The following is a 25,231-nucleotide window of genomic DNA, read 5'->3' on the forward strand; positions in this document are numbered from 1 at the left end:
CTGAAATTTATTGTCACTTGCTACTATGGAAAACAATCCTTTGAGGGGTTTGTTTGTGGTATCTTCACCTCGACAGGAACCACAGTTAGTTGCCCCTCAACCTACTGCACCTACCTAAAATATTGAATATGAAATTCCTTCGGGTATGTTAGAAAAACTGCTAGCTAATCCTTATGTAGGAGATGGAACCGAACATCCTGGTATGCACTTGATATATGTGGATGAAATTTGTGGATTGTTTAAGCTTGCAGGTTTACCCAGAGATGAAGCTAAGAAGAAGGTTTTCCCTTTATTTTTGAAGGGAAAATCATTGACATGGTATAGGCTATGCGATGATATTGGATCTTGGAACTGGAATCGACTGAAATTGGAATTTCATCAAAAAAAATTATCCTATGCATATAGTTCATCGTGATCGGAATTATATATATAAGTTTTGGCCCCGTGAAGGAGAAAGTGTCGCTCTAGCTTGGGGGAGGCTTAAATCAATGTTATATTCATGCCCCAATCATGAGATCTCAAGAGAAATTATTATTCCGAATTTTTATGCTCGGCTTTCTCGTAATGATCAATCCATGCTCGATACTTATTGTACTGGTTATTTTGTGAAGAAGACTATTGAATTCTGGTGGGATCTTTTACAAAGAATTAAATGCAACTCTAAACATTGGGAACTCGACGAAGGTAAAGAGTCAGGTATTGAACCCAAGTTTTATCGTGTTAAATCTTTTATGAATACCGATGCCTTTCAAAAGTTTAGCACTAAATATGGACTTGACTCTGAGATATTAGCTTCCTTCTGTGAATCTTTTGCTACTCACATTGATCTTTCTAAGGAGAAGTGGTTTAAATATCACCCACCTATTAAAGAAGAAGTGAAAGAACTGATAAAAGCTAAAGAAGAAACTATCATCTACAATGTTGATCCAGTTGTTCCCACTGCTTATATTGAAAAACCATTATTTCCTGTTAGGATAAAGGAACATGTTAGAACACCCAAACCATCTGAACAAATCAGAGTTCAACCTAGTGTTGCTATGGTTAAAGATCTCTTAGTGGATAATATTGATGGGCATGTTATTTACTTCTGTGGTGAAGCTTCTAGAAATACCAAACCTGAAGGAAAAGATAAACATAAACCAGTTGTTGGCATGCCTGTTGTCTCAGTTAAGATAGGAGATCACTATTATCATGGGTTGTGTGACCTAGGTGCTAGTGTGAGTGCTATACCTTTCTCCTTATATCAAGAAATTAAAGATGAAATAGCACCTGCTGAAATAGAAGGCATAGATGTCACTATTAAACTTGCTAATAGAGATACTAATCATCAATTGGGATTCTTAGAGATGTTGAAGTCTTGTGTGGGAAAATGAAATATCCTACTGATTTTCTTGTTCTTAGCTCCCCACAAGATGACTTTTGTCCATTATTTTTGGTAGACCTTTCTTGAACACCGTCAATGCCAAAATAGATTGTGAGAAACAAATTGTCGGTGTTAGCTTTGGTGATGAATCTCATGAATTTAATTTTTCCAAGTTTAGTAAACAACCTTATAAGAAAGTTTTGCCTAGTAAGGATGAAATTATTGGTCTTGCTTCTATTGATGTGCCCCTACTGATCCCTTGGAACAATATTTGCTAGACCATGAAAATGATTTACATATGTGTTAAAGAAATGAAATAGATAGAATCTTTTTCGAACAACAACCTCTGCTTAAACTCAGTTTTCCTATTGAAACTCTAGGAGGTCCTCCTCCACTTAAAGGTGTTTCTGTGTTTGAATTTAAAACAATTGCCAGACACTTTGAAATATGATTATCTTGATGAGAAAAGGATATATCATGTTATTATTAGTGCTAACCTTTCAGAACATGAAGAAGAAAGATTATTGAAAGTTCTAAGGAAGCACAGAGCTGCTATTGGATATACTCTTGATGATCTTAAGGGCATTAGTCCCACTCTATGTCAACACAAGATTAATATGGAACCTGATGCTAAAACTATTGTTGATCACCAATGTCAGTTAAATCCGAAGATGAAAGAAGTGGTAAGAATGAAAATATTGAAACTTCTGGAAGCAGGTAAAATCTATCCTATAGCTGATAGTAGTGGGTAAGTCCTGCTCATTGCGTCTCTAAGAAGGGAGGTATTACTGTTGTTCCTAATGATAAGAATGAGCTCATTCCACAAAGAATTGTCACATGCTATAGAATGGTAATTGATTATAGAAAATTAAACAAAGAAACTAGAAAAGATCATTACCCTCTGCCTTTTATTGATCAAATGTTAGAAAGATTATCTAAGAACACACATTTTTACTTCCTTAATGGATATTCTGGCTTTTCACAAATACCTGTTTTACAGTCTAATTAAGAAAAGACCACTTTTACTTGTCCTTTTGGAACTTTTGCTTATAAAGTATGCCTTTTGGTTTATGTAATGCACTTGCTACCTTTCAACCTTTCAAAGATGTATGACTGCTATATTCTCTGATTTTTGTGAAAAAATTGTGAGGTTTTCATGGATGACTTTTCTGTTTATGGAAGTCTTTTGATGATTGTTTAAGCAATCTTGATCGAGTTTTGCAGAGATGTGAACAAACAAATCTCGTCTTGAATTGGGAGAAGTGCCACTTTATGGTTAACAAAGGTATTGTTTTGGGCCATAATATTTCTAAGAGAGGCATTGAGGGGATAAAGCCAAGGTTGATGCAATTGAGAAAATGCCATGTCCTAAAGATATCAAAGGTATTCATAGTTTCCTTGGTCATGTTGGTTTCTATAGGAGGTTTACCAAAGATTTTTCTTAAATTTCAAGGCCTCTTACGAATCTTTTGCAAAAGGATATTCCTTTTGTGTTTGATGATGTTTGCTTGGAAGCCTTTGAAACACTAAAGAAAGCCTTAATTACTGCACCTGTTGTTCAACCACCTGATTGTAACTTGCCTTTTGAGATTATGTGTGATGCTAGTGATTGTGGTGTTTTTGTTGTTCTAGGACAAAGAGTTCATAAGAAACTGAATGTTATTCATTATGCTAGTAAAACTCTAGACAGTGCTCAAGTAATTATGCTACTACTGAAAAAGAATTCTTAGCAGTGGTGTATGCTTGTGATAAATTTAGATCTTACATTGTTGATTCTAAAGTAATTGTTCACACCGATCATGCTGCTATAAAATATCTTATGGAAAAGAAAGATGCTAAACCTAGACTCATTAGGTGGCTTCTCCTGCTACAAGAATTTGATTTGCATATCACTGATAGGAAAGGAGCAGAGAACCCCATAGCTGATAACTTGTTTAGGCTTGAAAATATTCTTGATGACCCACAACCTATTAATGATAGCTTTCCTGATGAATAATTAGCTACAATAAATGTTTCTAATAGTACACCTTGGTATGCTGACTATGCTAATTTATATTGTTGATAAATACATGCCACCTAGCTTCACATACCAACAAAAGGAAAAAATTCTTCTATGATTTAAGACATTACTTTTGGGATGACCCACATCTTTATAAAGAAAGAGTAGATGGTATTATTGGACGTTGTGTACCTGAGCATGAACAGGAACAAATCCTACGAAAATTTCACTCTGAAGCTTATGGAGGACATCACGCGGGAGATAGAACCTCTCATAAGGTATTGCAATCTAGTTTTGTTTGGCCTACTCTCTTCAAAGATGCCCGTAAATTTGTCTCATCTTGTGATGAATGTCAAAGAATAGGTAATGTCGGCAAGCATCAAGAAATGCCTATGAATTATTCACTTGTTGTTTAACCATTTGATGTTTGGGGATTTGATTTCATGGGACCTTTTCCTTCCTCTAATGGGTATACACATATTTTGGTTGTTGTTGATTATGTTACTAAGTGGGTAGAAGCTATTCCAACCAGCAGTGCTGATTACAACACATCTATTAAAATGCTTAAGGAAGTTATTTTCCCAAGGTTTGGAGTCCCTATATATTTAATGACTGATGGTGGTTCACACTTTATTCATGGTTCCTTTCGTAAAATGCTTGCTGAGTATGATGTTAACCATAGAATTGCATCACCTTATCATCCTCAGTCTAGTGGTCAAGTTGAACTTAGCAATAGAGAAATAAAACTAATCTTACAAAAGACTGTCAATAGGTCCTAGAAGAATTGGTCTAAGAAATTAGATGATGCACTTTGGGCTTATAGAAGAGCTTATAAAAATCCTATGGGTATGTATCCATATAAAATGGTTTATGGAAAAGCTGTCATTTACCTCTTGAGTTAGAACACAAAGCATATTGGGCAATTAAAGAACTCAATTATGATTTTAAACTTGCTGTTGAAAAGAGATTATTTGATATTAGCTCATTAGGTGAATGGAGAACCCCGGGCTTATGAAAATGCAAAGTTATTCAAAGAAAAAGTTAAAAGATGGCATGACAAAAGAATCCAAAAGCGTGAGTTTAAAGTTGGAGAATATGTTCTTTTGTACAACTCTCGTTTTAGATTCTTTACGGGAAAACTCCTCTCCAAATGGGAAGGACCCTATGTCATCAAGGAGGTCTATCGATCCGGAGCTCTCAAAATAAATAATTCCGAAGGCACTAACCCGAAGGTTGTCAATGGGCAACGAATAAAACACTATATCTCAGGTACGCCCATTAACGTTGAAGCAATATTATCCAAACTTTGACACCGGAGGAACACATAAAGGAAACCTTCTGGAACACTCCAAAATAATGAAAAAAGGGAGGTACGTGATACGGTAAGTAAATGGACTTTCAAAAATCTGCAAAAATATTTTTTTGTCAGCTTTGGAATATTTAGAAAATTAGTAAAATAAGAAACTTCTAGGAAAATGACCCTGGTGGGCACGATACACCAGGGCGCGCCAGGCATGCTGGGCATGCCCAGGTGGGTTGTGCTCACCTCGGCTACTTTCCAAACTCCATTTTTCTTTCGTTCTGCTAGTTCCCCAAGATAAAAAAAATCTATATATACCTCCCGAACCTGTTGACCTCCGTATCACGGAGAAATCTCCTATTTTCTATTCTTGCTGTTTTCTGTCAGATCTGTTGAGCCAGGCATCATGTCTTCTCCCTCCTCCAACACTGAAGAAGGCGAAGCGTGGTTGCTTCAGGTACAATCCAGGGGGGAGGAATTTGAAGAGATCGTTATGGATGAAGATGAGGGGGGCTCGTTCGGAATTCACCCTCCGGCCTTTGAGAGAGGGACTCTGGCTGGCATCTCCATTCATCCTAACCCCCATCAAGCCATGAGGTCCATAAACAATCAAGAAGGCCTAAGAGATCAGGAAGAACTCCCTACAAGGTGACATTTACACAGGTTACATCAAAACAATTTCCACAATCTGATTCAAAATTATGGGTTTGAAAACACCCCTCGTGTGCATATACCGTCCAATTGGGACATATCTTGTCCAAGAGAAAGTGATGCAGGGACAAGATCTTGGGGCCCGGAAAATAAACATATCATGGCTGAGGTAGAGAAGAACACTGAGCTACTTCATCAAGCCCTCCGGGAGATTCATAGCTTGAGAGATACCCTCAGGGATGTATTGGAATGGATCGCTTCTACTTCATCACCACCACCTCCTTCTTCACCACCAAAAGAAAACTAAGTATTGGGTATGGGCACTCCCCTTGGCTTTCGCCAAGCTTGGGTGAGGTGCCCCGGTATCGTGTCATCTCCACTATCTTTTTCCTTTACTTTCTTAGTTCGATCCATGGTTATTTTTTGCTTTTAGATGAATAAAAGTTTAGTTTTATCCTTTCTTTTTTTTTAATTTGCTTACTGATCAATCCTTGTAATCGTGTGTGAGATATATAATAAAGTTTAGTTTGAGTTTTGCCTTCTTTACTTTCCGGTTGCAATGAAAAGAAAGGAAATAAAAGAAAAAGATCATGTGCTAATCTTATGGTGAGTGATGACATTACACAAGCAAAAGTATAAGTAAAGAATTTTATTGTAGATTGACAAACATAACATTGGTCAATGATGCAACTCATGAAAGAATTAATGAGGGAAGATAAGATGCACATATAAATATACTATCATGGAAATCTTTTATGATTGTGAGTACCCATCAGAATATTATATGCCAAAATTGTTGACGTTAGACAAGGAAGACAACTTAATGATTTATGTTTGTTCATATTCACATAGAAGTTATATTGTCATAGATCCTTCAACATGTGGTGCTTGCCCCTATCTTTGCTAGCCAGAAACTCCGCACTAAGTAGAGATACTACTTGTGCATCCAAAACCCTTAAACCCTATCTTGTTTGAGAGTCCACCATACCTACCTATGGATTGGGTAAGATCCTTCAAGTAAGTTGTCATCGGTGCAAAAAAAGGGCAATAAAAATTGCTTCTAAAAGTATGAGATCATTTATTTTAAGGGAAAATTGAGCGTTGTACGAACTTGTGATGGTGAAGGATAAAAGCGATAGAATGCATAATAAAGGTTGCCATCACAAGGGGCAATATAACGTGACGTTCTCTTGCACTGAGGGATTGAGCATACAAATGAAAATCGCATGGCAACCTCTGCTTCCCTCTGCGAAGGGCATATCTTTTACTTTCATGTATTTACTTTTATGCAAGAGTCAAATTTTTTCTCTCTATTCCTTTTATTTTTCTCCTTTCGCAAGCATCATGTGGTGAGGAAAGATCTAGGCACATATATCCAGTTATTATTGTTGACATCACCCTCGAGGAGAGTGCGTTGGGAGGAGAAACTATAAGCCCCTATCTTTCTATGTGTCCGGTTGAAACGTTTTTCTCATGTGTACTCGGTGAGTGTTAGCAGTTATAGATGACTAAATGATGGTTGAGTATGTGGACTTGCCTAAAGGCTCTGATACATGACCATTCCTGAAAAGATGATGAATTGTAGTTGCAAAGTTCACTGAGAACATAGTTTGTTGGTTTCCATTAGAGTTTATGCTTTATACTTCGATGTTGTGATGAATTGTCACTTGTTCATGAGAAGTCTATGATAAAAGTTTTATGTTAAAGCTTGTTGCTGTTATAATAAGTCACATGATGGTGCTATGTCCGTATTTTTGTTTTTATCGACTCCTCTCTCTCTCTCTAAGCATGTGGACATGTTTTTTGATTTCGGTTTTCGCTTGAGGACAAGCAAGGTCTAAGCTTGGGGGAGTTGATACTTAAATTTTGCATCATGTTTTCCTACTGTTATTTATGTTGTTTTATTGTATAATAATGCTTTTTGGAGTAATTCTAATGCCTTTTCTCTCATAATATGCAATGTATGAACAAAGGGGGAGAATTCTGGTAGCTGGAAATCTGGACCTGAAAAAGCTACGTCAAGCTACCTATTCTGCACAACTCTGATACGTCCATTTTGCATCATGCTTTTATATCAATATTTATTGCATTATGGGATGTTATTACACATTATGTCTCAATACTTATGGCTATTCTCTCTTATTTTACAAGGTTTACCATGAAGAGGGGGAATGCCGACAGCTAGAATTCTGGCTGGAAAAGGAGCAAATATTGGAAAACAATTCTGCACAACTCCAAAAATCATGAAACTCCACGGAAGTCAGTTTTGGAATTAATAAGAAGTATTGAGCGAAGAAAGCACCAGAGGGGGCCCACACCCTGGCCAGGAGGGGGGTGCCCACCCCTACTGGGCGCGCCCCTGTGTCCTGGGCCCCCCTGGTGGCCCTCCGGTGCCCATATTCTGCTATATGAAGGCTTTTACCCTGGAAAAAATCAGAGGCAAGCTTACGGGACGAAACTCCGCCGCCACGAAGCGGAACCAATCTAGGGCTCCGGCAGAGCTGTTCTGCCGGGGAAACTTTCCTCTGGGAGGGGGAAATCATCACCATTGTCATCACCAACGATCCTCTCAATGGGAGGGGGTCAATCTCCATCAACATCTTCACCAGCACCATCTCCTCTCAAACCCTAGTTCATCTCTTGTATCCAATCTTGTATCCAAAACCACAAATTGGTACCTGTGGGTTGCTAGTAGTGTTGATTACTCCTTGTAGTTGATGCTAATTGGTTTACTTGGTCAAAGATCATATGTTCAGATCCTTAATGCATATTATTACTCCTCTAATTATGAACATGAATATGCTTTGTGAGTAGTTACGTTTGTTCCTAAGGACATGGGTGAAGTCTTGCTATTAGTAGTCATGTGAATTTGGTATTCGTTCGATATTTTGATGAGGTGTATGTTGTCTATCCTCTAGTGGTGTTATGTGAACGTCGACTACATGACACTTCACCATTATTTGGGCCTAGAGGAAGGCATCAGGAAGTAATAAGTAGATGATGGGTTGCTAGAGTGACAGAAGCTTAAACCCAAGTTTATGTGTTGCTTCGTAAGGGGCTGATCTGGATCCATATGTCTAATGTTGTGGTTAGGTTTACCTTAATACTTCTTTTGTAGTCGCGAATGCTTACAATAGGGGTTAATCATATGTGGGTTGCTTGTCCAAGTAAGGGCAGTACCCAAGCGCCGGTCCACCCACATATCAAATTATCAAAGTACCGAACGTGAATCATATGAGCGTGATGAAAACTAGCTTGACGATAATTCCCATGTGTCCTCGGGAGCTCTTTTCTCATTACAAGAAATTATCCAGGCTTGTCCTTTGCTACAAAAAGGATTGGGCCACCTTGATGCACTTTATTTACTTTCATTGCTTGTTACTTGTTACAATTTATCTTATCACAAAACTATCTCTTACCTACAATTTCAGTGCTTGCAGAGTAAGCCTTACTGAAAACCGCTTGTCATTTCCTTCTGCTCCTAGTTGGGTTCGACACTCTTACTTATCGAAAGGACTATGATAGAACCCCTATACTTGTGGGTCATCAAGACTCTTTTCTAGCACCGTTGCCGGGGAGTGAAGCGCCTTTGGTGAGTGGAACTTGGTAAGGAAACATTTATATAGTGTGCTGAAAATTTCTGTCACTTGTTACTATGGAAACTAATCCTTTGAGGGGATTGTTCGGGGTATCTTCACCCTGACCAGAAGGGGAAAGAGTTGCTCCTCAACCTACTGAACCTACTGAAAATATTTACTTTGAGATTCCTTCGGGTATGATAGAGAAACTGCTACCTAATCCCTTTGCAAGAGATGGAACATTGCATCCCGGTTTACACCTTATCTTTGTGGATGAAGTTTGTGGATTATTTAAGCCTGCAGGTATTCCCAATGATGTTGTCAAAAGGAAGGTCTTCCCTTTATCTTTTAAGGGAGATGCATTGACATGGTATAGGCTATGTGATGATACGGGATCTTGGAATTATAAACGATTGAAGTTGGAATTTCACCAGAAGTTCTATCCTATGCATCTTGTTCATCATGATCGTAATTACATATATAATTTCTGGCCTCGCGAAGGAGAAAGCATCGCTCAAGATTGGGGGAGGCTTAAGTCAATGTTATATTCATGCCCCAATCATGAGCTCTCCAGAGAAATGATTATTCAAAAAGTTTATGCTCGGCTTTCTCCCAATGATCGCAACATGCTCGATACTTCCTGTGCTGGTTCTTATATGCTGAAGACTATTGAATTCAAATGAGATTTATTGGAAAGAATTAAACGCAACTGTGAAGATTGGGGTTCCGACGATGGTAAGGAGTTAGGTATAACACCTAAGTTTGATTGTGTTGAATCTTTTATGGATACCAATGTTTTTCGTGGATTTAGCACTAAGTATGGACTTGTCTCTGAGATAGTAGCTTCTTTTTGTGAATCTTTTGCTACTCACGTTGATCTCCCTAAGGAGAAGTGGTTTAAATATAATCCTCCCATTTAAGTAAAAGTAGTTGCACCCATTACACTTGAAGAAAAGACTATCACTTATAATGATCCTATTGTTCCTACTACTTATGTTGAGAAACCTCCTTTTCCTATTAGGATAAAGGATCATGCTAAAACTTTGACTGTTGTTCGTAAGAGTAATACTAGAACTTTTACACCTCCTGAGAAAATCAAAGTTGAACCTAGTATTGCCATGGTTAAAGATCTCTTGGATGATAATTTAGATGGGCATGTTATTTATTTCTGTGATGAGACTGCTAATATTGTTAGACTAGATGCTAAGATACATAGACCTGTTGTAGGCATGCCTGTTATTTCTGTTAAAATAGGAGATCATTGTTATCATGGCTTATGTGATATGGGTGCTAGTGCTAGTGCAATACCCTATGACTTATATAAAGAAATTATGCATGATATTGCACCTGCTGAAAAAGAAGATATTGATGTTACCATTAAGATTGCTAATAGGGACACCATTAGACCAGTTGGGATTGTTAGAGATGTCGAAGTCTTGTGTGGCAAAGTTAAATATCCTGCTGATTTTCTTGTTCTTGGTTCCCCACAAGATGACTTTTGTCCCATTATATTTGGTAGACCCTTCTTGAATACTGTTAATGCTACGATTGATTGCGAAAAGGATATTGTTGAAATTGGCTTAGGGGATATGTCACATGATTTTAATTTTGCTAAGTTTCGTAGGCAACCCCGTGATAAAGAATCACCTAGTAAGGATGAGATTGTTGGTCTTGCTTCTATTGCCGTGCCTCCTACTGATCCGTTAGAACAATATTTGCTAGACCATGAAAATGATATGTTTATGAATGAAAGAAGGGAAATAGATAAAGTGTTCCTTCAACAGGAACCTATTCTGAAACACAACCTACCCGTTGAAATTCTAGGGGATCCCCCTCCACCCAAGGGTGATCCCGTGTTTGAACTCAAGCCATTACCGGATAATCTTAAGTATGCTTATCTTGATGAAAAGAAAATATATCCTGTTATTATTAGTGCTAACCTTTCAGAGCAAGAAGAAGAAAGATTCTTGAAAACTCTGAAGAAGCATCGTGCTGCTATTGGATATACTAAGGATGATCTTAAGGGCATTAGTCCCACTCTATGCCAACACAAAATAAATGTGGAGGAAGATGCCAAAACAGTTAGAGATCCTCAACGACGATTGAATCCTAAGATGAAAGAAGTGGTAAGAAAGGAGATACTAAAGCTCTTTGAGGCAGGTATAATTTATCCCATTGTCGATAGTGATTGGGTAAGCCCTATCCATTGTGTTCCTAAAAAGGAGGTATTACTGTTGTTCCTAATGATAAAGATGAATTGATCCCGCAAAGAATTATTACAGGTTATAGGATGGTAATTGATTTCCGTAAATTAAATAAAGCTACTAAGAAAGATCATTACCCTTTACCTTTTATTGATCAAATGCTAGAAAGACTATCCAAACACACACATATCTGCTTTCTAGATGGTTCTTCTGGTTTCTCTCAAATACCTGTGTCAGCGAAGGATCAATCAAAAACTACTTTTACTTGCCCTTTTGGTACTTTTGCTTATAATTGTATGCCTTTTGGTTTCTGTAATGCGCCTGCTACCTTTCAAAGATGCATGATGGCTATATTCTTTGACTTTTGTGAAAATATTTGTGAGGTATTCATGGATGATTTCTCCGTTTATGGGTCCTCTTTTGATGATTGCTTGAGCAACCTTGATCGAGTTTTGCAGAGATGTGAAGACACTAGTCTCGTGTTGAATTGGGAAAAGTGCCACTTTATGGTTAATGAAGGCATTGACTTGGGGCATAAGATTTCTGAGAGAGGTATTGAAGTTGATAAAGCTAAAGTTGATGCTATTGAAAAGATGCCATGTCCCAAGGACATAAAAGGTATAAGAAGTTTCCTTGGTCATGCCAGTTTTTATAGGAGGTTCATTAAGGACTTTTCTAAAATCTCTAGGCCTCTGAGTAATTTATTGCAAAAAGATATTCCTTTTGTCTTTGATGATGATTGTGTAGAAGCATTTGAAATACTTAAGAAAGCTTTGATCACTACACCTGTTGTTCAGCCACCTGATTGGAAGTTACCTTTTGAAATTATGTGTGATGCTAGTGATTATGCTGTAGGTGTTGTTCTCGGGCAAAGAGTTGATAAGAAATTGAATGTTATCCAGTATGCTAGTAAAACTCTTGATACTGCCCAGAGAAATTATGCCACTACTGAAAAAGAGTTCTTAGCAGTTGTCTTTTCTTGTGATAAGTTTAGACCTTATATTGTTGATTCCAAAGTTACTATTCACACGGATCATGCTGCTATTAAATATCTTATGGAAAAGAAAGATGCTAAGCCTAGACTTATTAGATGGGCTCTCCTGCTCCCTGCTCCAAGAATTTTATTTGCATATTATTGATAGAAAGGGAGCTGAGAACCCAGTTGCAGACAACTTGTCTAGGTTAGAGAATGTTCTTGGACCCACTACCTACTGATGATAGCTTTCCTGATGAACAATTAGAGGTCATTTATGCTTCTCGTACTGCTCCTTGGTATGCTGATTATGCTACTTACATTGTTGCTAAATTTATACCACTTAGTTTCACATACCAGCAAAAGAAAAAGTTCTTTTATGATTTCAGACATTAATTCTGGGATGACCCACACCTATATAAAGAAGGAGTAGATGGTGTTATTAGGCGTTGTGTACCTGAGCATGAACAGGAACAAATCCTACACAAGTGTCATTCTGAATCATATGGAGGACACCACGCTGGAGATAGAACTGCACATAAGGTATTGCAATCTGGTTTTTATTAGCCCACTCTCTTCAAAGATGCTTGTAAGTTTGTCTTATCTTCTGATGAATGCCAAAGAATTGGTAATATTAGTAGACGTCAAGAAATGCCTATGAATTATTCTCTTGTTATTGAACCGTTTGATGTTTGGGGCTTTGATTATATCAGACCTTTTCCTGCCTCTAATGGTTATACACATATTTTAGTTGCTATTGATTACGTTACTAAGTGGGTAGAAGCTATTCCAACTAGTAGTGCTGATCATAACACTTCTATTAAAATGCTTAAAGAAGTTATTTTTTCCGAGGTTTGGAGTCCCTAGATATCTTATGACTGATGGTGGTTCACATTTTATTCATGGTGCTTTCCGTAAGATGCTTGCTAAGTATGATGTTAATCATAGAATCGCATCTCCTTATCACCCGCAGTCTAGTGGTCAAGTATAGTTGAGCAATAGAGAGCTCAAATTAATTTTGCAAAAGACTGTGAATAGATCTAGAAAGAACTGGTCCAAAAAACTTGATGATGCATTATGGGCCTATAGAACTGCATATAAAAATCCTATGGGTATGTCTCCGTATAAGATGGTTTATGGAAAAGCATGTCACTTACCTCTTGAACTTGAACATAAAGCATACTGGGCTATTAAAGAGCTCAATTATGACTTCAAACTTGCCGGTGAGAAGAGGTTATTTGATATTAGCTGACCTGATGAATGGAGAACCCAAGCCTATGAGAATGCCAAGCTGTTCAAAGAAAAAGTCAAACGCTGGCATGACAATAAGATACAAAAGCGAGAATTCAACGTAGGTGATTATGTGTTATTATTCAACTCTCGCTTAAGATTTTTTGCAGGAAAACTTCTCTCTAAATGGGAAGGTCCTCGCGTTATCGAGGAGGTCTATCGTTCCGGTGCCATAAAAATTAACAACTTCGAAGGCACAAGTACGAGGGTGGTGAACGGTCAAAGAATTAAACATTATATCTCAGGTAATCCTACCAATGTTGAAACTAATATTATTGACACCGTAACTGAGGAGGAATACATAAGGGACACTTTCCAGAACGTTCCAGACTCCGAAAAGGAATAGGTATGTGGTACGGTAAGTAAACCGACTCCAAAACAATTCTAATGGCAATTTTTATCAGTTTTGGAATATTTAAGAATTTAGGAAAGAAAGAAGTAGTCCGGGAAGGACATGAGGCCTCCATGAGGGTGGAGGGGCGCACACCCTTCCTGGGCGCGCCCCCTGTCTCGTGGCCACCTCGTGTGCCTCCCGGACTCCGTTTTCTTGCATGTTGCGTATTTTGGTTGGTAAAAATTCATTATATAATCTCCCGAAGGCTTTGACCATTGTATCACGCAAATATCCTCTGTTTTCATTTTGAGTTGTTTCCGTTGCAGATTAAGAGCAAGATGTCTTCTCAAGAGTCAGTCGGGGAGAGTCGGGTGTCTCACCCGACACCAGGTCCAGGAGCAAATAGTGATGCTTACCACTTTGGACCATCAACGGAGGATGAGATGGAGGCCGATTTGAAAAGGATAGATGCCATGGAGGAAGATCAAGAAGTTAACTCTCGCTTCCAAGCAGGATTCATGATGGGGGAACTACATAGCTCGGCTATTCCAAATTCGGTCATCCCTTCCAACGTTAAATTTCTTTCTTATGAAAACATGAAAAAGAGTGTCACTTGTTCTTAAGAAGCTATGCAGCATCCTTGGGTAAAGGGAGCTCTAGCTGTTACAGGCAAGCTCCGCAAAGAAATTATGGACCTCAAACAACAAGTCAATAAGCTTGAGGAGGAGAATCATATCCTGAGGGGCATCATCGCCAAGAAGATCATAACACCAACTATGAAGAAGGAGACATAATCACATGGGTATGGGCACTCCCCTTGGGAACTGCCAAGCTTGGGGGAGGTGCCCCAGTATTGTATCACCATCACACTCCTATATTTACCGTTTTATCTAGTTCGATCCTTTTAGTAATATCTTGATCTAGTAGATTGAAGTTTTAATATCAAGTAGTTTTTGACCTTTGCTTTCTGATCTCTTTATGTAATCGAGTCCATGTGCTATCTATAATAAATATTAGTGTTGAGTCAAGGGCTTTGCTATATTGCTATGATCTTGAGGAAGTAGAAAGAATAAAAAGAATAAAAGAGTTCATATTGATCTTTTGGATAAGTAATGACTGCACACATACAAAGTATGAGGCATAAAAGTTGTTGAGAGTTGACAAATGTAGTTTTGGTCATCGTTGCAATTAATAGGAAGTAATAAGGAAAGAGAGGTTTTCACATGCAAATATACTATCTTGGACATCTTTTATGATTGTGAGCACTCATTAAGTATGACATGCTAAAAGAGTTGATACTGGACAAGGAAGACAACGTAATGGTTTATGTTTTCTCACATCTCAGTTAAAGTATGTTGTCATTGATCTTCCCAACATTTTGAGCTTGCCTTTCCCCCTCGTGCTAGCAAAATTCCTTGCACCAAGTAGAGATACTACTTGTGCTTCCAAATATCCTTATACCCAGTTTTTGCCATGAGAGTCCACCATACTTACCTATGGATTGAGTAAGATCCTTCAAGTAAGTTGTCATCGGTGCAAGCAATAAAAATTGCTCTCTAAATATGTATGATCTATTGGGGTGAAGAAAATAATCTTTATACGATCTTGTTATGGAAGCAATAAAAGCGATGGATTGCATAATAAAGGTCCATATACAAGTGGCAATATAAAGTGACGTTCTTTTGCATTAAGATTTTGTGCATCCAACCCTAAAAGCACATGACAACCTCTGCTTCCCTCTACGAAGGGCCTATCTTTTACTTTATGTTTTTACTTTATGCTTGAGTCAAGGTGATCTTCACCTTTCCCTTTTTCATTTTATCCTTTGGCAAGCTCCTTGTGTTTGAAAGATCTTGATATATATATCCAATTGGATGTAAGTTAGCATGAATCATTATTGTTGACATCACCCAAAGGTGAATACATTGGGAGGCAACACAATAAGCCCCTATCTTTCTTAGTGTCCGGTTGAAACTCTATAACCACAAGTATTGCGTGAGTGTTAGCAATTGTAGAAGACTATATAATAGTTGAGTATGTGGACTTGCTGAAAAGCTCTATTCTTTACTCTTTCTGATGTTATGATAAATTGCAATTGCTTCAATGACTGAGATTATAGTTTGTTAGTTCTCAATGAAGTTTCTGAATCATACTTGACATTGTGAATTGATTGTTACTTGAGCATAAGAAATCATATGACAAAATCTATATATGTTGCTGTTATAAGAATGATCATGATGCCCTCATGTATGTATTTTATTTTTATCCACACCTCTAGCTCTAAACATGCATGTGGACATATTTTTCGATTTCGGCTTCCGCTAGAGGACAAGCAAGGTCTAAGCTTGGGAGAGTTGATACGTCCATTTTGCATCATGCTTTTATATCGATATTTATTGCATTATGGGTTGTTATTACACGTTATGTCTCAATATTTATGGCTATTCTCTCTTATTTTACAAGGTTTACCATGAAGAGGGGGAATGTCGGCAGCTGGAATTTTGGCTGGAAAAGGAGCAAATATTGGAAAACTATTCTGCACAGCTCCAAAAATCATGAAACTCCACGGAAGTCAGTTTTGGAATTAATAAGAACTATTGAGTGAAGAAAGCACCAAAGGGGGCCCACACCCTGGCCAGGAGGGTGGGGGCGCGCCCACCCCTACTGGGCGTGCCCCCTGTCTCCTGGGCCCCCTGGTGGCCCTCCGGTGCCCATCTTCTGCTATATGAAGGCTTTTACCCTGGAAAAAAATCAAAGGCAAGCTTACGGGACAAAACTCCACCGCCACGAAGCGGAACCTTGGCGGAACCAATCTAGGGCTCCAACAGAGCTGTTTTGCCGGGGAAACTTCCCTCCGGGAGGGGGAAATCATCACCATCGTCATCACCAATGATCCTCTCAACGGGAGGGGCCCAATCTCCATCAACATCTTCACCAGCACCATCTCCTCTCAAACCCTAGTTCATCTCTTGTATCCAATCTTCTATCCAAAACCACAAATCGGTACCTGTGGGTTGCTAGTAGTGTTGATTACTCCTTGTAGTTGATGCTAATTGGTTTACTTGGTGAAATATCATATGTTCAGATCCTTAATGCATATTATTACTCCTCGGATTATGAACATGAATATGCTTTATGAGTAGTTACGTTTGTTCCTGAGGACATGGGTGAAGTCTTGCTATTAGTAGTCATGTGAATTTGGTATTCGTTCGATATTTTGATGAGATGTAAGTTGTCTATCCTCTAGTGATGTTATTTGAACGTCGACTACATGACATTTCACCATTATTTGGTCGTAGAGGAAGGCATCGGGAAGTAATAAGTAGATGATGGTTTGCTAGAGTGACAGAAGCTTAAACCCTAGTTTATGCGTTGCTTCGTAAGGGGCTGATTTGGATCCATATGTCTAATGTTGTGGTTAGGTTTACCTTAATACTTATTTTGTAGTTGCGGATGCTTGCAATAGGGGTTTATCATAAGTGGGTTGCTTGTCCAAGTAAGGGCAGTACCCAAGCGCCGGTCCACCCACATATCAAATTATCAAAGTACCGAACGCGAATCATATGAGCGTGATGAAAACTAGCTTGACGATAATTCCCATGTGTCCTCGGGAGCTCTTTTCTCATTATAAGAAATTGTCCAGGCTTGTCCTTTGCTACAAAAAGGATTGGGCCACCTTGCTGCACTTTATTTACTTTCATTGCATGTTACTTGTTACAATTTATCTTATCACAAAACTATCTGTTACCTACAATTTCCGTGCTTGCAGAGAAAACCTTACTGAAAACCGCTTGTCATTTCCTTCTGCACCTCGTTGGGTTTGACACTCTTACTTATCGAAAGGACTACAATAGATCCCCTATACTTGTGGGTCATCAAACTCCAAATGAGCTGAAACTTCCCGAGTATTTTTATGGAATATTTAAGAATTATTGGAGCAAATATGTACCAGAGGGGGGCCACCAGGTGGGCACAACCCACCTGGGTGCGCCAGGAGGCCCAAGCGCGCCCTGGTGGGTGCTGCCCTCCTCGGCCCACCTCCGGCGCCTATTTTCTGGTATATATAAGTCATTTTGACCTAGAAAAAAAATCAGAGGAGGACTTTCGGGATGAAGCACCGCTGCTTCGAGGCGGCTGGAACTTGGGCAGGAGCACTTTTGCCCTCCCGCAGAGCGATTCCGCCAGGGGAACTTCCCTCCCGGAGGGGGAAATCATCGTCGTCATTATCACCAACAACTCTACCATTTTGGGGAGGGCTATCTTCATCAACATCTTCAACAACACCAACTCCTATCAAACCGTAGTTCATTTATTGTGTTCAATCTTTGTGTCAAAACTAAAGATTGGTGCTTGTGGGTGACTAGTAGTGTTGATTACTATATGGTTTATTTGGTGGAAGATTATATGTTCAGATCCATTATGCTATTTAATACCCCTCTGACCTTGAGCATGATCATCATTTGTGAGTAGTTACTTTCGTTCTTGAGGTCATGGGAGAAATCATGTTGCAAGTAATCATGTGAACCTGATATGTGTTCGATATTTTGATGATATGTATATTGTCATTCTCTTGGTGGTGTCATGTAAATGTTGACTAGATGGCACTTCACCATATTTTGGCCTAAGGGGATGCATTGTGGAGTAGTTATTAGATGGTGGGTTGCGAGAGTGACAGAAGCTTAAACCCCAGTTTATGCACTATTCTGTAAGGGACCGATTGGATCCAAAAGTCTAATGCTATGGTTAGAATTTATTTTTGATACTTTTCTCATAGTTGCGGATGCTTGCGAGATGGTTAACCATTAGTAGGAGGTTTGTTCAAGTAAGAACATCACCTAAGCACCGGTCCACCCACATATCAAATTATCAAAGTACCGAATGCGAGTTAAGCCAACATGATGAAAGTGACTAGATGAAATTCCCGTGTACCCTCAAGAACACTATGCTTATCATAAGAGACCGTTTTGGCCTATCCTTTGCCTCAAAAGGATTGGGCTACCTTGCTGCACTTTTGTTACTACTATTGTTACTTGCTTGTTACAAATTACCTTGGTATCAAACTACTCCACTACTTACTATTTTAGCACTTGCAGACATTAGCTTGCTGAAAACCACTTGTCATTTCCTTCTGCTCCTCGTTGGGTTCAACACTCTTACTTATCGAAAAGGCTACAATTGACCCCATATACTTGTCGGTCATCATTCATCAATCTGGATGTATCACAATCTCTATCCTCAGGAAGAAAAACATACACTACTAGGAGAAAGCCTAGTAGCAGTGCTGGAAATACATATAGCAGTAGTGCTGGGTCTAGCGCTACTACTAACGTGCTACAACTAAGTTGTAGTAGTAGTGCTGCTCGGACCAGCGCTACTGGTAAGTATGGCTAGCAGTAGCGCTGCTTCAGCCACTACTACTACTAATTATCTGTATCGCTAAACCGAAGCAAACATTGCTGCTAAACCAGCGCTGTCGCTAGACGCCTACCAGCGCTACTGCTAATATTGTTGCTTTCATATTTTTATTTCCCCTCTACGTATTTGTGATGTATTTGTGCATGCTCTATACAATAGTTTCATCATATCATAACAAACATACATTATTCTCATCATATCATACACATACAGTAGTCTCATCATACCATCATCATCATCCAACACAAATATCATCACATCTCAAAAATAGCAATACACAAGTCATGTCATGTCTCGAATAAATGCAACTGCATGGTCATGGCACACACACAGGTTTCATCATCTCTATCTAAACCATGATGTAGAAGTGAAGAGCGATCAGCATGAGCAAGAGCGCGACTATGTAGTACTTCTTGAGGCACCGGTTTCGCTCCCTCTCGTGTCGGAGCGTCCACCTCAAGTAGTTATTTTCTGCCTCCGCTCTGCAGTCGAATCCTCTTTGACTAGCGCCCGGGTACCTGTCCACCTGGGCCTCAGCGTCTGGCTAGTGGTTGTACACTCCTGGAACCCTCCCAATGAGTGGTGTTGCAGTCCTTTGCCATCTCTGATCTATGTACCTACATCGTCAGTTGATGAATTCAATGATAATATGCAACATAATGTACTTAAGAAAAACAAAGAGGCATAATTAGCAAAATACAAGCAACCTATAGTAAACATAAATAATGAAGTTTCTCATACCCAAAATAATTAACTAGAGCGATCCACGGTAGTTCAGGAGGACGGTTTAATTACATCACAGAGTTTCGCCATGCATAAATTCAAAGTTTTGCCATATAAAGACAGTAGTGACCCATTGTCATCGACAATCAGTCCTCCATGTCGGCGGTCCAATCTTCATAGTCAAGGAGGAAGCACCCGAGCTTGTTGAAAGGCTTCAGGTCCAGACGTTGGGCGAGTAGCAGTGCTCGGACATCATCCCGCATGATTGGCCCATGGTAGAACATCCCTATTAGTTCGAGGACCTCCTTCATGATTGTCGGCGTTCTGGGAACTGGGGTCCCCAGACTTGCCTGCCTACGGCCTGCGGCGTGGCTCAAGTGGTGGCCTAGTGCAGCCCATCTTCATCAGCGCAAGACTCGAGACCCTCGTGAGGGGCCAAGCCTCACGAGGCGGACGGCACAAGACTTCCTCGGGAACGGTCTCGTCAGGCAGACTCGCAAGCAGGTGGAGAGATCAAGGCAGGGTACCTCGCGAGGTGCTCGTGAAGCAAGCCATGATGATCGAGACCAGGCGAGCGCCAGGCGGGCATTGGCCTATGCAGTGTCCTTGTTTCCTGTTTGGTGCAAAGGGGGCAAGCACATGCGTGGAGTACCGAGGCATCAGTCAAAGGTTGCCATTTCAGTGCAATGAGACCAAGACCAGCAGAGCGGCATGATGGAGGTCACCGTGGAGCCCAAGACGGTGTCATCCCCAGTGCCTTTGGTAGTCGAAGACCAACTTTAGTCAGGATAACTTGTACTAGATGTTCCCCTTCAAAATGGCCGTTGTTGGCGCCCTTCCCGCTCAATATTTGGGAAGAGGACCAGGGCCTCTATAAATGGGACTAGCCAACACAGAAAGGGGACGGACTCATCAAGCACCCATTAGACCGAGAGGCGATCGAACTCACCCTAGCAGTTCATCGCACCAGCTCAAGAACACCTCTCGCGAGGTTGTTCTTCTCTTGTACCATTCATCATCAGCCCCTGAGGCAATCCACCACACCACGCACTGGAGTAGGGTATTACACCACAACGGTGGCCCGAACAAGTATAAATCTCGTGTCCCTTGTGTTGTTCATCGTTTAGCCTAGATTCCCGCGAGTCGATCGGATGGAGGTCGGTAGGGGAAAGATCTTCGTGCACACCCCAGAGTTTGAACCTTAAGGGTCTGCCGGAACCCAACATCCGACATTTGGCGCGCCAGGTAGGGGTGCGCCGGAATCTTTCTTCCGTTGTTTCGCGTTTGATCTTCCATCGTGTCCATGGCTGACGCTCACCAGGCCCGCGCCGAGCGTCGGGCTGCTCTCGCCACTTGCGTTGCCCAGACGGCTCCCGTCGGTGGGTGTCCCCGTCGTTCCCCGTCGCCTGCCGCCAACACCGCCACCGGCCCGGCGGGGAACGAGCAGCAGGCCCCGTCGCTACATCCTTCGGTGCAGCGGGATGGCCGCACCGCCACCCCGTCACTGACTCCAGCTGGTTCATTGTCCCATGCCCATCGCGCCCCACGGACATGCACGCCGCACTGCTCCTGACACGTGAGCTCCTGTACTACCATCCCGTCGACGACCTCTACGAGGAGTGGCTCACTCGCATCACCAAGCTCGTCAGCGCCGCAGGGGGCTCCCCTGCACCGTCCCTCTAGCTGCCTCGCCTTCCGTCCTGCGCAGGAGGCGCAGATCAGGAGGTGCCTCCACCACCTCCTCCCCAAGAAGGTTCCCTAGCTCCAAGGCACGTGGCCCTAGGACGAGATCCACCGCGTCCGGCGCCAGCGCGGCAAGAAAGGAGCTGCCAAGAAATCCCTTGTCCCCAAGAAGATGCTCGCGTGCTTGCTACCTCTTGAGCACTGCGTTGGATTTCCCCGAAGAGGAGAGGATGATGCAGTAAAGTAGCGTAAGTATTTCCCTCAGTTTTTGAGAACCAAGGTATCAATCCAGTAGGAGATCACGCACAAGTCCCTTGTACCTACACAAAACGATAGCTACTCGCAACCAACGCGATTAGGGGTTGTCAATCCCTTCACGGTCACTTACGAGGGTGAGATCTGATAAATAATATTTTTGGTATTTTTGATATAGAGATGCAAAGTGAAAAGTAAAAGGCAAAGTAAAAACAAAGCAAGTAATAAAGTAATGGAGATTGATATGATGAGAATAGACCCGGGGGCCATAGGTTTCACTAGTGGCTTCTCTCAAGAGCATAAGTATTCTACGGTGGGTGAACAAATTACTGTTGAGCAATTGACAGAATTGAGCATAATTATGAGTATATCTAGGTATGATCATGTGTATAGGCATCACGTCCAAGACAAGTAGATCGAAACGATTCTGCATCTACTACTATTACTCCACTCGTCGACCGCTATCCAGCATGCATCTAGAGTATTAAGTTAAAAATAGAGTAATGCCTTAAGCAAGATGACATGATGTAGAGGGCTAAATTCATGCAATATGATAAAAACCGCATCTTGTTATCCTTGATGGCAACAGTACAATATGTGCCTTGCTGCCCCTAATGTCACTGGAAAAGGACACCGCAAGATTGAACCCAAAGCTAAACACTTCTCCCATTGCAAGAACTACCAATCTAGTTGGCCAAACCAAACGGATAATTCGAAGAGACTTGCAAAGATAACTCAATCATACATAAAAGGATTCAGAGAAGATTCAAATATTATTCATAGATAAGCTGGATCATAAACCCACAATTCATCAGTCTCAACAAACACACCGCAAAAAGAAGATTACATCGAATAGATCTCCACAAGAGAGGGGGAGAACATTGTATTGAGATCCAAAAAGAGAGAAGAAGCCATCTAGCTACTAGCTATGGACCCGAAGGTATGAAGTAAACTACTCACACTTCATCGGAGAGGCTATGGTGTTGATGTAGAAGCCCTCCATGGTAGATGCCCCCTTCGGCGGAGCTCCGGAACAGGCCCCAAGATGGGATCTCGCGGATACAAAAAGTTGCGGCGGTGGAATTAGGTTTTTGGCTCCGTATTTGATCTGTCGGGGGTACGTAGATATATATAGGAGGAAGGAGTACGTCGGTGGAGCAACAGGGGGCCCTCGAGGCAGGGGCACCCTAGGGGGGGCGCCTCACACCCTCGTGACCGCCTCTTTTGTTCCTTGGAGCAGGGTCCAAGTCTCCTGGATCACGTTCGGTGAGAAAATCACGTTCCCGAAGGTTTCATTCCATTTGGACTCCGTTTGATATTCTGTTTCTTCAAAATACTGAAATAGGCAAAAAAACAGCAATTCTGGGTTGGGCCTCCAGTTAATAGGTTAGTCCCAAAAAATAATATAAAAGTGGAAAATAAAGCCCAATATAGTCCAAAACAGTAGATAAAGTAGCATGGAGCAATCAAAAATTATAGATACGTTGGAGACGTATCAGTGCTCCCGGCACCGATGCGCCACGACCGCATCCCTGCGCCAGCACGTCAAGACCCAGCGTTGCTCCAGGCATCGGCGCATGGGAACCCCCAGGAGCAAGCCCCGCATCAACAAAGAGCTCCGGTGGCGACCGCAGGCTGCCGCGCCCTCACCACCGAGCTACGCAGTGTTGCTTGGCCAGACAAGTTCAAACCTGGCCTGCGTCCTCACTATGATGGCACTGCCGACCCCGTAGAGTTCCTGCAGCTCTACGAGCTGGGCATCGAAGCCGCCAACGGGGACGAAAAGGTCGTGGCGAACTGGTTTCCCATGGCACTCAATGATGGCGCCCGCACCTGGCTCCTGAACCTACCTCCTGGCACGATCTCCTCCTGGGACGAGATGCGCACTCGCTTCATCGCCAACTTCCAGGGCACTCGCGACCGTCCGCCGGCCATGGGTGACCTGCGCCGCATCAAGCAGCAGCCCAGAGAGACCTTGCAGAAGTACATCCAGCGCTTCAACAGCGCTCGCCTCAAGATCCCAGGGTAACCAAGGAGGCCATCATCTCGACATTCTCAGATGGTGTCCGCGACGTCAAGATGAAGGAGGAGCTGGCGATCCACGAAGATCTGTGTACGTCTCTGGAGTTGTTCAACTTGGCGACCAACTGCGCAAGGGCTGAGGAGGGATGCCTCTCCCTTCTAGAGCTCCCAGCAGCAGACCCAGAAGAGAAGAAAGCCAAGGCCAAGGATGTGAAGCGAAGGGTGCATCTGTGCTCGCAGCAGAGCCAGACATGAAGCACGGTAGGGACCAGCCGGAATCGTCCAAGGGCAGCCGGTACTGTGTGTACCACAATCTCCATACCGACAACACCAACGAATGCCAAGAGCTCAGGGCCGTGCGAGAAGGCCGTGTCGGTCGGCGCCCCGAGCGCAACGATCGGGGCTACGGCCGAGGCGGAGCAAGAGGTGGAGGATGATGGGACGACTGTGGCCCTCGCCATGGGTGGTGTGACCGGCCTCGTGAGGACCGCTAGCAGGACTAGCCTTGCGAGGAGGCTTGGAGGGATCAGCCTCGTGAGGATCGCCCGCAAGGCAGCGCAGCGCTTCAGCCTCTACCACCACCACCAAGAAGGAATGAAGACCATCATCAGGACGAGGGGGTTGGGGGCTTCCAGGAGCTGCGTGCGATCGCCTGCATCTTGGGCGGCGCTCAGGCCCCAGCCTCTCAGCGCATCTTCAAGCAGTTTGCCCGCGAGGTGAATGCAGTCTTCCCCAAGCTTGAGGCCACACGCCCTCTCAGGTGGTCTACGTGCGCCATCACGTTCAGCTCAGCGGATCAGCTCAAGTGTGTGGCAACAGCCGGAGTCCTCCTGATGCTCTGCTCCCCAGTCATCAGCAATGTGCAAGTTACCAGGACCCTCATCGACGGCGGAGCAGGGCTCAACGTCTTGTCCGTCGAGACGTTCAACAATCTTCAAGTGTCGTATGATCAGCTTCAACCAACTAGGCATTTCTCAGGAGTCACTAATGGTTCCACTGTCCCGATAGGGCAGGTCCACCTCCCTGTCACCTTTGGACAGCGCAATAACTACCGTACCGAGCTCACTGACTTTGACGTCGCCCACATTCGCCTGCCATACAATGCCATCCTCGGGTATCCAGCCCTGGCCAAGTTCATGGCAGTGACTCACCATGGTTACAATGTCCTCAAGATGTCAGGGAGTGGTGGAGTCATCACGGTCCCCTGGTGGGTCCCCATTGTCATACTATCCAAGTAAAGTGATCTCCTCGCCCGCGCACGCTTTCCGCCCGAAACAGTCAGCGTCGGCCGCCCCGCTTCCCGATGCAGGCGATTGCTCCGCCTTCAAACGACACAAGTGTCGTCCGTCCGTCCATCTGCCGCACACATTAATAATACGCGGTTGCCGAGGCGGCTACTCCGGCGTCACACGTCCGTCCCTTCGCCCGCCAACCATTGCTA

Source organism: Triticum aestivum, chromosome 7B (genome assembly GCF_018294505.1).
Source record: "Triticum aestivum cultivar Chinese Spring chromosome 7B, IWGSC CS RefSeq v2.1, whole genome shotgun sequence".
Classification (NCBI taxonomy): domain Eukaryota; kingdom Viridiplantae; phylum Streptophyta; class Magnoliopsida; order Poales; family Poaceae; genus Triticum; species Triticum aestivum.